This window comes from Oryctolagus cuniculus, chromosome 1, assembly GCF_964237555.1.
Source record: "Oryctolagus cuniculus chromosome 1, mOryCun1.1, whole genome shotgun sequence".
Taxonomy (NCBI): Eukaryota; Metazoa; Chordata; class Mammalia; order Lagomorpha; family Leporidae; genus Oryctolagus; species Oryctolagus cuniculus.
Genome location: NC_091432.1, coordinates 52,689,624 through 52,702,395, shown reverse-complemented (window position 1 = coordinate 52,702,395; position 12,772 = coordinate 52,689,624). Strand labels below are relative to the sequence as shown.

Here is a 12,772-nt window from a genome sequence, read left to right as displayed (position 1 = left end):
TCCCATAACAAAATTGAAAGTACACAGCACAGCACTGCTGACTGTAAGTCCTATGTTGCCCAACAGCTGTCTAGGACTTAGTCTGGACAGTGTTCATCTTACAGTGGCTCCCTCTTTCTCTTTAAGCCCCTCTGTGGGTTCTCTAGTTACTGAGCTCTGTTCGATCTGTCAGAAAAAATTTCCTGACAGCTTCCCTTTACCAAACCTGCCTGTAGTTACAGACACAGAACAAAATGTTTAAGACGTTTTCAAGTATTTTTTGTAGTAATCAGCTCCTTATTTTTCTCTCTCTGTAACCTTTTATTGATGTACCCTGTGAATGTGGTTCTCTAATAGGCAGCATTTCATGAGTGATTAATCTCTTTACATTCATGGGCTAATATAAACCCTGGGATCCATTACACCTAATCCTTGAAGACCAAAGAAGCAGCCACCCTCACACAGAAGCTATTACTTGTTGCATTTTGTCCATGCTATTAATGCTCTTCCAGCCCTGCGTGTTTATGTGGATTTGAGACGTGTTGAGATGACCTGCACTGTTAGCACGGTGAGAAAGAGGCAGGGAAGGGGTGGGAGTTGAGGAAGGGGGATGCGGCCAGGGGCAATGGTGAGTTACTGGGTACTTAGGATGAGGCAGTCTTTCTAAATACAGGAAGGAACGTCTCTGTCTTGTTACAGTGTAAATCAAGGGCGTCACATGGTAATGTCTTTAGATCTTTATTTGAAAAGATTTCTTGTGCAAATAGATGCCTCTGTAGTTTTTTTGTGTGACTTTGAGTCTCCTTCATTTCAAAGCTCCTTGAGGCATGAGAATTTGGTGTAGCAATTAAGATGCCACTTGGAATGCCCACATACCATATTGTAGTGGCTGGGTTTTAGTCTCATCTCCATTTCCAATTTCAGCTTCCTGCTTATGCGCACCCTGGGAGGCAGCAGGAGGTGGCTCAAGTATCTGGGTACTTGAGAGACATGGAAAGGCTGAGTTCCACGCTCCTGACTTCAGACTAGTCTAACCGTGGCTATTGCGGCATCTGGGGGAGTGAAACCAGTGGATGGGAGATATCCATCTATCTCTCAATCTCTCACTTCCCCCACCCCTACGTTCAAATACACAAAAAATAAAATTTAAAAGTTCCTTGAAATTTAACCTACTTTCATTTTGTATGCTTTAACAAAGTGGAAGAAAGAAGTAGGCTCATTGACAGCCATCTCTCTCTCTCTCTCTCTCTCTCTCTCTCTCTCTCTTTTTGAACCATAAGGAAGATGGACAACCAAAACAATTTAATCAAGAAGTGAAATCTCAGATTGTCATTACTTTTCCAGTGAGCTGACCAGACCACTGATGTTAGTACTCTTGTTTGATCCTAAATATTTTCTCTTATTGTATCCTAAATGAAATTATACTTTTCAAAAAAAGTGTTCCAATTTGGAGTTCAGATAATATGGTCTCCTTGGTTAATGTGAATCTTCCTCTAGCTTACAGAGATATATTTCTGCTTTACTCCCCCTTTACTTTGGTAGAGTGTCATGATGCAACTTATGATACTACAAAAATAAACCAATAAAATGACTTTCACATATCTTCTTAATGTTGAGGAGCCTAATTCTTTCCTTTGTTTAATTTTTACATTTTTATTATTTGAGAGACAGATAGACAAGTTCCCATCTGCTAGTTCATGCTCCAAATGCCTATGACAATTAGAGGGACAAAAACTGGAAGCCATGAACTCAATGTAGGTCTCCCACATGGATGGCAGGGACCCGACTATTTGAGCCATCACTGCTGCCTTCCAGCGACTGCATGAGTAGGAAGCTGGAGCCAGAAGCCAGAGCCAGGAATCAAACCCAGGCACTTGGATGTGGGAGTCAGGCATCTTAACTAGTGTCTAACTGCTAGGCCAAATTCCTGCCTCTCCTTTATGTCTTTGAAACATATGGGGAAATAGCAAGGCAGTAAGTATTGATTTCCCAATAGCGAAGTTCTAAGTCAAATCACCTGGGTACTCAGATTCCTGGATCAGGAATGCCAATACCTATATCCTAAATGCCATATCCTAAACTATGCTTTCAATTAAATACAGTAAAGGGCACTTACAGTCAGGCAAGAAACAGTAGCAATTTTGCTGCTTATAACCTTCTTCCTGAATTTTATTGTCACATGACTTTTAAAATTTATAGCCTCTTAACCTTTTAGAGTTTTAAATCCCACATCTTGAAGTAGAATATAGCTTGGAAGGAAAGGGCTTTGGATATGAGCCATCATATGTGAAAGTGCTTTGCATATAATTGGCGGACAAAAAGCGCATGTCAGGGTTGTGAGTTTTGCAGAGCGGTCAAGATGCCTCCTGGGACACCTGTATTCCATATCAGAGTGCCTGGGTGTCAGTCCTGGCTCTGCTTCCCATTCCATATCTCCTGCTATTGTGCACCCTGGGAGGCAGCAGGTGATGGCTCAAATACATCCACTTAGGAGCCCTGAAATGAGCTTCAGACTCCTGGCTTTGGCCTCGTTCCTCCCTGGCTGCTGCCAGCATTTGGGGAGTGAACCAAAGGATGGAAAATCTCATTCTGTCTCTAACTCTCTGCCTAATATAGCTCTGAATAAAATATAAGTATAAATATAATAATAAATATATTTTAAAAAATGCATGTTGAATCTAAATCTGAAACAAAAGGGTCCCCGGCCCATTTCTTCAGATGGGTCCAACTGGTTCAGCTCACTCCAGGAGTCCCCAGGAATAACATGGAGAATACTGAACAACTTGGCCCAATCTGCTCTATGCCTTCCAGATTTGTCAACCCGGTTCCAAGAATTCTGAGGTAGAACAATTATGATGTTCATAAAATCTATTCTGAATTTACTAATGGCACATGAGTTGTTGTAAAACTTAAACTAAAACTAGGCATATCCCAGATTGTTGCTAACAATGTGTGCTAAATGAGATTGGAGAGTGGACTCTTAATCAAATTAACCAACCAACAGGCAGCCCCAGTAGCTGTGTGCTTCTCACGTCCATGCTGAAGCTTCATGCAGTGGAAACGCTCAGGACCTGGGTGTGTAAGATGTGGGCCAAGTCCATAGCTCTGGTATTTACCAGCTGCACAATCCAGGATGCCATTTTACACAACAAAATCTTAGTTTCTACAGAAAAACAGGTATAAACTACCTCCATAGACCTATTTGACAATCATATAGGATAATGTACATGAAAGCACTTTGTCAACTACATAAATAGTATTGATTAGAAGCACAATAACAACATTTTTTATGAATCCTCTTAAAGTAATACAATTCTAGTCTGTACCTTTCCATTTCCTCTTTGCTGATTTTGGGCATTTCAAACAAATTGGAGAGTTGTTATAAATGCTAATCCCAGAATGCTACTGACTTCAACTTCCAACAGTGAAAAGAATCTTCAGCATGGCCTAACTGAAAAAACAAAACAAAACAAAACAAATGTCCTGAAGAAGGGTCTATGGGAGGCAAAGAGAGGCATGAAGATGAGACTGTATTTCCTGTCCGGGGGCATTTTTCAAAGGTCTAAGGCACAGCAAAGTGTGTTAAAGGCACTGTGCAATTTAATTCCAAACATACTCAAGTGGTTGGTTAGTTTGTGAAATCACTTGAAGGGAAGATCAGAGGGGAAACAGCAATATATATGGAATGAGAAGATCTAAGTTCAGATCCTGGAATCACCAGGCTTGACAGATTTATCAAATAAAACATAAAGATGCTCAGTTAAGCTAGAATGATTTCTAATTGCCTATGCATATGTACACTGAGGTAAAAGAAAAATACTGCATGGGAAATACTTACACTAAAAGTATTTCTAGTGAATCTAAAGTAAATTGCAAGTATCTAAATTGTATGCTGCTTTAATTATATTTTCCTGATAATCTGGCTCTTTTTAAAAAGATAAATTTATTTGGCCGGTGCCGTGGCTCACTTGGTTAATCCTCCGCCTGTGGCGCCGGCATCCCATATGGGCACTGGGTTCTAGTCTTGGTTGCTCCTCTTCCAGGCCAGCTCTCTGCTGTGGCCCAGGAGGGCAGTGGAGGATGGCAGAATTTAAATCTACATCTCTCATGTCCCTGGCTTTTTTACTTTATATTATACTGCAGAGAACAATGATCGATTGAATGGAAGCAGAGAATTCACCCAGGATCTGTGTGTTGAGGTTGAGGGCCTGTGTTGGAAGGCATGACACTACAGAGAAAGCGAGGCATACACTCTGACCTTGAGGAAAGTAGGTTCTAGCGTGAGCGACAGACAAGTATGATTTATGATAATACCAGATCCGCTGGGGTGGGGAGGAGGGCAAACGTGACAGTTACTGTAGGTAGTAAGAAGTTTCAAGGTCAGCTGTCTACACTTGTGTGCAGTCTCTGCAGATAGGAAGATTATTTCTTTTTACCTGAATGAGTATTAAAGGATTAACATCTTCACTTCTTTTCAGGTGTAACTAGGATGACATGCACAAGTGGTAAAGCTGACGCTCCTTTATCTAGTATAAAGATTTCTGTCTATAGTTGCTTAGCTGTAAATGATTTGCTTGTCACTAAATAGCTTAGTTGACAATTTGTTTTTAAGCTTGGATTCAGCAAAATACGCATATCATCCATTAATCAAAGTATAATTATATAATGATAGTTATATTTACAAAGCACTTATTATATGTTAAGTACTATTCTTTATTCTCTTTTTATTTATTTGAAAGGGAGAGAGAGAGAGAGAGAGAGATCCTTCCTCTGCTGGTTCACTCTCCAAATGGCTGCAATGGCTGAGCCAGACCAGGCTGAAGCCAGGAGCCTAGAACTCCACCTGAGTCTCCCACGGGCTACACTCTGCTGCCCTCCCAGGTACAACAGCAGGGAGCTGGATTGGAAGCAGGGCAGCCAAGACTCAAACCAGTGCTCTGATATGAGATACTGGTGGCTCAACCTGATGCATCACAATCATCACAATGCTGGCCTGCTAAGTACTATTCTTTTTTTTTTCTTTCCTTTTTTATTTTAAAGATTCTATTTTATTTATTGGAAAGGCAGAGTTACGGGGGGAGGGATCTTCCATCCATGTGTTCTCTCCTTAAATGGCTGCAATGGGCCAGGCTGAAACCAGGAACCTGGAACTCCAGCCAAGTCTCCCATGTGGGTGGTAGGGGCCCAAGCACTTAGGCCATCCTGCACTGCCTTCCCAGGCACATTATCAGGGAGCTGGATTGGAAGTGGAGCAGCCAGGACTCAAATAGCCAGTCATATGGGATGCAGGCATCCCAGGTAGTGACTTAACCTGCCAAGCCACAACGCTGGCCCCCATGTACTATTTGAAATGCTTAATAAATACCTCACAACAACCCTGAAGTAGGCCTGTTTTACCACCTATTTTATAACCTCTATTTTATGAAGCATAAAAAAGTTAAAAACTTGTCTAGGTTATCCAACTAGTATGTGGCAGAGACATGATTTGAACAGAAGCAGTTTGACTCTAGAACTCATACTTAGGAGCTGGCACTGTGATGCAATGGGCTAAGCTGACACCTGTGATGCCCATATCCCACATCAGAGCACTGGTTTGAGTCCTGGCTGCTCCACTTCTGATCCAGCTCTCTACTAATGTGCCTGGGATGGCAGTGGAAGACAGGCCAAGTGCTTGGGCCCCTAGCACTCATGGGGAGACACAGATGGAGTTCCAGGCTCCTGGCTTTGACCTGGCCCAGTCCTAGCCATTGTGGCCAATTGGGGGAGTGAACCAGTGAATGGTAGATCTCTCTTCTCTATCTCTGTCTCTCTCTCTATAACTCTGCCTTTCAAATAAATTAAAAAATCTAAAAAAAAAAAAACCACACTTATAATAACTTGTCGTCCATCTACCCCCAACACACATCAACACTTAAGTAACATATTGAAGCATACTCACTCATAGCATAATTTATATTTGAGGAAATATATTTTTCTAGTCTCTAACGTTACTCTTGTTTTCTCAAACTCCCCAAATGCTAATTAGCAGGAGCATACAAAATTCTCTATTTCATTTAGTTTAAGAATGAGTTCAATCATTCACCATCACCAAGTAGGATTTATTGCTAACATGCAAGTACAGTTTAACATACAAAAGTCAATTAATGTAATACCTGATATTGAAACATTGGGAGGAATCATAATTTTCTCAACTGATGCAGAAAAAGCATTTAACAAAATTCAACATCCTTCATGATTAAAAAAATATACTAGCACTAGAAGGAAATTATCTCAACATAATAAAGGCTTTATATGAAAAACACATAGCTAATACTATATTCAATGGTGAAAGACTTAAATATCTTTCTCTAATACCATGGACAAAACAACAATGTTTACTTTTGCTACTTCTACTCAATATATTGCTGAAAATTCTAGGCAGAGCAACTAGGCAAGAAAAAGAAATAAAATCATCCAAATTGGAAAAGAAAAATAATTGTCTGTTTCCCAAGGACATAATCTTAGATTAAAGTTCCCCTAAAACAACTTTTGGGACTAATAAATTCAGCAAAGTTGTACCATGCCAAATCAACATATGAAACCCAGTTGTACTTTTTTTTTTAAAAAAGTGGTTTTGTTTTTTTTTTTTTACAGGCAGAGTGGACAGTGAGAGAGAGAGAGACAGAGAGAAAGGTCTTCCTTTTGCCGTTGGCTCACCCTCCAATGGCCGCCGCGGCCGGTGCGCTGACCGGTGCACCGCGCTGATCCGATGGCAGGAGCCAGGATCCAGGTGCTTTTCCTGGTCTCCCATGGGGTGCAGGGCCCAAGCACCTGGGCCATCCTCCACTGCACTCCCTGGCCACAGCAGAGAGCTGGACTGGAAGAGGGGCAACCGGGACAGAATCCGGCACCCCGACTGGGACTAGAACCCGGTGCGCCGGCGCCGCTAGGCGGATAGTTTTTTTAGTTTTTAACAAATTCAATATAGTTCATAGATACAACTGTAGCAGTATAATGATATTCCCCTCTTTCTTCGCTCCCTACCTTCCCCTCTTTCCCTTCCACACTTCTTCTTTCTCCCCCTTTCTTTCTTTCTTTCGTTCTTTCTTCCTTTCTTTCTTATTTTGGTTTTGGGATAATATATTCTTAATTTATATTACAGCCAAGGGTTTAATGCCCCACTAAATAAAATGCTTAGCAAATAAAAAGCAAAAGACCCTAGTTTAGGGAGAATATAGGCAAGGGATATAAACAATAGTTGGAAAAATGACCATTTCACCCACATATAGTAAATTTTAAAGTAATCACAGATCGTTAAAACTATAGCAATATAACATGATTAACCACTAGTTTGACAAAAGTATAAAACAAAGACTGACAAAACTACATTTGCAACAATTCTGATACACAGAGACATTTAGTTCTCTTTTTTTCTCTTTTTCTTTTAGCTCTCATATCTAAGGGAGAATATGTGGTATTTGTCTTTGTGTGTCCAACTTATTTCATTCAACATTATGTCCTCCAATTGCATCCATTATTGCAAATGGTAGAACTTCATTTTTTATAGCTGAATAATATTCCATTGTATACTTATACGTATGCCACATTTTCTTTATCCATTCATCTGATGATGGACATCTTGGTTGATCCCATATTTGGCTATTGTGAATAGTGCTACTAGGAACCTCTTTGATACAACACGCTCATGTCTTTTGCATATATAGCCAGAAGTGGGATCGCTGGATCATATGGCAAGTGTATTTCCAGTTTTCTAAGAAATCTCTATACTGTTTTCCAAAGTGGCTGCATTAATTTACATTCCTATCAACAGTGTATCTGTATTTCCCTTTCTCCACACACATGTTGGCATTTTTAACTCTCTGTCTTTAATATTTTTGCTGTTCTGACAGGAGCAAGGTGATGCTTCCTGGTGATTTTGATTTGTATTTCTCTGCTGGCTAGAGATATTGAGCATTATTTCATTTATTTGTAGGCCATTTGTATTTCTTTCGAGAACTGTCTATTGAGGTCTTTCTTTATGCTAATAACTAACAATCTAAGAAGGAAAAAAAGCAGTTCTATTTGCAATAGTATTTAAAAAATAAAGTACTTGGAAATTAACTTAATAAAGGAGGTAAAACATTTATACAGTGATGTTTTTAAAGATTTATTTATTTACTTAAAAGGCAGAGTTAGAGAGAGAGAGATATCTTCCATCTGCTGGTTCACTCCTCATATGGCTACAGTGGCCAGAGCTGGCCAACCTGAAGCCAAGAGCCAATAGCTTCATCCGACTCCCACTTGCATGGAAGGGATCCAAGCACTTGGGCCTATCAAAATCCCAACAGTATTTTCTGCAGAAATAGAAAACTCCATCCCATAATTCATATGTAATCTCTAAGTGTCCTCAATAGCTAAAACAATCTTGGAAAAAAGAGAACAAAGTTAGAAAATTTTTGATTTCAAAACTTATTACAGAGCTATGAAAATCAACACAACATGGTAGTAGCTTGAATACAGATATATAGAACAATGGAATAAGCTAAAGAGCCTGGAAACAATTTCTTACTTATATGGTCAAATGACTTTTGACAATGATGCCAAGACCATTTTTTTTCCCCTTCCCTGCCCTGCCCTGTCCTTCCCTTCCCTTCCCTTTTTGCCAAGACCATTTCAATGAGGAAAATACGGTCTTTCAAACAGTCCTGGGAAAACTTGATACACGTGTGTGCGCATGTATACACACACAAGGAGAGCAGAACAGAAAAAAAAAAAAAAAAAAAAGAGGACTGGGGCCAGCACTGTGTCAAAGCAGGTAAAGCCATTGCCTCCAGTGCCAGCATCCTATATGGGCAATTGTTCAAGTCCTGGCTGCTTCACTTCCAAACCAGCTCTCTGCTAATGCACCTGGGAAAGTAGCAGAAGATAGCTAAAATACTTGGGGCCCTGCAACCACAGGGGAGACCCAGAAGAAGCTCCTGGCTCCTGGCTTCAGATCAACCCGGCTATGGCTATTGCTGCCACTTGGGGAGTGAACCAGCAGATGGAAGGTCTCTTTCTCTCTATACCTCTGCCTCTCTGTGACTGTGCCTTTCAATAAATAAATAAATAAATAAATCTTTATTTTTTTTAAAGAAGTAACCTTACCTACACCCATACAAAAATTAGCTCAAAATTGACCAAACACCTGAACCCAAGAGCTAAAACCATAAAACTTTGCAAAAAACAGGGAAACATAGAATGTCCTGTTTGGCAATGATTTCTTGGAAATGACATCAAAGTATAAGCAGCAAAAGGAAATGACAGATAAGTTGGACTTCATCAAAATTAAAAACATTGTTCATAAGAGGACATCATCAATACAGCAAAAATGCATTTCAAAGAATGGAAGAAAATACTGGCAAATGATATACTCATCTGATGTCTTAGTGCAGGCTGCAAACTACCGTAGACTGGATGACTTAAAGTTCAGACATTTATTTCTCACGGTTCTGAAGGCCAGAAGTCCTACAGCAGAGCTCCAGCACAGTCAAGTTCTTAACGAGAGCCCTCTCTTCCACGTTGTGTCCTCACGTGGCATTTCCTTGGTGCCTGCACAAAGAAAAAGAGATCATGTATCTCTTCCACATTTTGAGAAAGAAATTAATTAGTCATTTATTTTATTTATTTGAAAGACAGAGAGAGAGAGACATAAAGCTCCCATCTGCTGGTTCACTCCCCAAATGCCTGTAACAGCAAAGGCAGGGTTAGGCTGAAGTCAGGACTTGGAAAGTCAATCTGGGTTTCCATCATGGGTGGCAGGGCCCATGTATTGAGCCATCAACTGCTGCCTCCTAGGGTGCACATTAGCAGAGAGCTGGAATTAGAAGCTGAGCTGGGACTCAAACACAGACAGGTACTTCGATATGGGACGTCGGTGTCCTAAGTATCACCTTAACTGCTAGGCCACATGATTGCCCTTCTTCCACTTTTTATAAGGATGTTAATCCTATTACAGAAGCTTCATCCTTACATCCTAATCTAACTCTGACTACCTTCCATAGCCCACTTCCAAATACCATCAAATTGAGGATTAAGGTTTCAATACAGGAATTTTGAGGGAAACAGACATTCACTCTATAGCATCTGATGAGAGACTGATATCCATAAAGTATGAAGAAGGAAACAGTTGTTGCACAATTCAACAACAAAGACAACCCAGTAAAAAATTAGGTAAAGATCTGAATAGACATTTCTCCAAATAAGATATATAAATGGCCAATAAACACATGAAAATATGCTCAACATCAGTAGTCATTAGGGAAATACAAACCCAAACCAAAATGAAATAGCACTTTGAACCAATTAAAATGGCCATTATTTAAAAAAAAAAACCAACTGAAAAACAGAAAATAACAAATAGTGATGAGGATGTGGAGAAATTGGAACCCCATGTACTACTGATGAAAATATAAAATTGTGTACCTGCTGTAGAAGACAATGTAATGGTTCCTTTAAAAAAAAAAAAAATTCAATTAGTGATCCAGAAATTCCACTTCTGGATATATAACAAAAGAACTGAAAGCAGGAATTTGAAAAGTTGTTTGCATATCCATGTTCATAGTAGTGTTATCTTAAAGGTGGAAGCAAGTATCCACTGGCAATTGAATAGATAAAGTGTAGTACTCTACCTGATGGTTTACTCCACTATTGGCCGCAACGGCTGGAGCTGCACCTATCCGAAGCCAGGAGCCAGGGGCTTCTTCCTGGTCTCCCATGTGGGTGCAGGGGCCCAAGGACTTGGGCCATATTGTACTGCTTTCCCAGGCCATAGCAGAGAGCTGGATGGGAAGAGGAGCAGCCAGGACTAGAACCGGCGCCCATATGGGATGCTGGCGCTTCAGGCCAGGGAGTTAACCCACTGCGCCACAGTGCTAGGCCCCAATAAAGTGTGATACTCTAGTTACCCTTCCCCCACTTACCCTCAGTTTCAGTTACGTGCAGTCATCCACAATCTGAAAATATGTTTTTCTTAGGACTTATTTTATTTATTTAAAAGGTAGAGTTATAGAGCGAGTGAGCAAGTGAGCGAGTGAGAGAGACATCTTCCTCTGCTGGTTCATTCCCCAAATGGCCACAGTGGTTGGAGCTGGGCCAGCCTGAAGCCAGAAGCATGGAATGCCATACAGGTCTCATGTGTGGGTGGCAGGTCTCACCTGGGCTATTTTTCTCATATGCATTAGCAGAGAGCTGGATCAGAAGTAGAATAGCTGCGTTTTGAATTGGCCCCCATATGGGATGCTGGGCAGCAGCTTAACCAGCGATAGTGGAAGAAGCTTAACCCCCAACCATCATAGTGGCCCCCATAGTCTGAAAATATAAAATGAGAACTTGTAGTAAAAAAGATTCCTAAGTTTTAAATTGTGTGCCATTCTGATTAGCATGAAGGAACCTCATGCTATCCCACACCATCCTAACTGGGACATGAATCACCCTTTCATCTAGCATTATCCATATTCTCCTGTGTACACTGCTCACTTGCTAATCACTGTCTAGCCATATGGACTCTCAGATTGACTATCTGTGCATGTGTACCTGGCCCCTCTGTGAAATCAAGATCTGTTTCTTACTAAGTTTCCAGTGGCCTCTCCTTGCTGAGTTAGCTTCCCTTGCCTCTAAGTGATACAGTTTATGCCCTCAGTCTCCGTCACATGGCCTGAGATATCCACTGCCCATGCCCTTGCTGCTGAAGTGTTTCACTCATGCTATTGTAAACCCATGCCAGAACCATCGGCCTTTGACTTAGTGTCTCTGACACAGGGACACCAGGGGGGCAAACTAAATAAACCCTCTCTCTGCCTGACCAGGCCTCTCAACTCAATTATGTTGCAGCTTCTCTTCTTGAATGGAGCCATGGAGAACAGTAATTCCCTTCTATTTCCAAACAGGGACCAGGGCAACAACTCTTCTTTGAGTTGATCCTAAATTATTCTACTTCTCTCTGTCTTAAAGAAAATCCATCCCCTTTCTTCTCCTCTTCTCTCATTGCTTCAGTCTTTCTTCCTCTTCTAACAAGCCTCCTTCTCACATTAAGGTCACCAGTAGTAGGATTTTGTTTCCATTTCTCTATGTCATAGTATCATACTACTGGGCAGCACACACACTCACACTAGCTAGTCATGGTCAGTGGAAGGATTATCTTGTAATTGTATAGGAGGAACACCATGGTCTAATTCTTCAGATGTAACCTGTGATATGTTAAATACAAGCTAAACGAATTTGCAATGCTCATTCTCTTGCAAAGCCAGGCTTCCTTCCTATAATATCTCAGCTTGACATTCAAATTGCTGGATTTTACTTGTTTCTTCTTTTTTGTAATCCTTCCACAACAAATCCCAGCCTGTCTCAAGGAGATGATGCTTAGGTGCTATTACATAGAGAATGTCAAACTTCCAGAAATGCAATAAACAGATGCACACTAATGTCATGTCAAAAAATATTACTCTTGCATTTGTATCTTGCTTCAAAGGTCTCTGTTCCAGTTCTACCATTCAATTCACTTCAAATACTCTGCATCTGGGTATTGGCACTAACTAACCTCCAGATGATCCATCCTTCACATGGTAACCAGAGCGGTCACTTAGAAGCAGCAGGTCACATCATGTGCCCACTTAAAACCCTCCGATGACTTTGCACTCCAATTAGAGTAAAATCCAAACTCCCAACCATCCCCAAAGAATCCTGGGAGGAAGCAACCTCTGGCCATCTCTCCTCTCTTCCCTTTCCTCCCCCTTTTCTACTCTCCAGTGCCTGCCTTCTCTCTGCTCCTAAACAT

The 12,772-nt window shown here is 40.8% G+C and overlaps 1 protein-coding gene across 1 annotated transcript in view; it reads right to left on the bottom strand.

Moving 5' to 3' along the window:
• Positions 1 to 12,772, bottom strand: part of PTH (parathyroid hormone) — a 126,842-nt gene that overhangs the window by 6,616 nt on the left and 107,454 nt on the right. Inside the window, exon 4 of the mRNA XM_070073165.1 lies at positions 3,306 to 9,549. The gene's annotated coding sequence lies outside the window, so the exon portion shown is untranslated. The remainder of the gene's footprint in view (positions 1 to 3,305; positions 9,550 to 12,772) is intronic.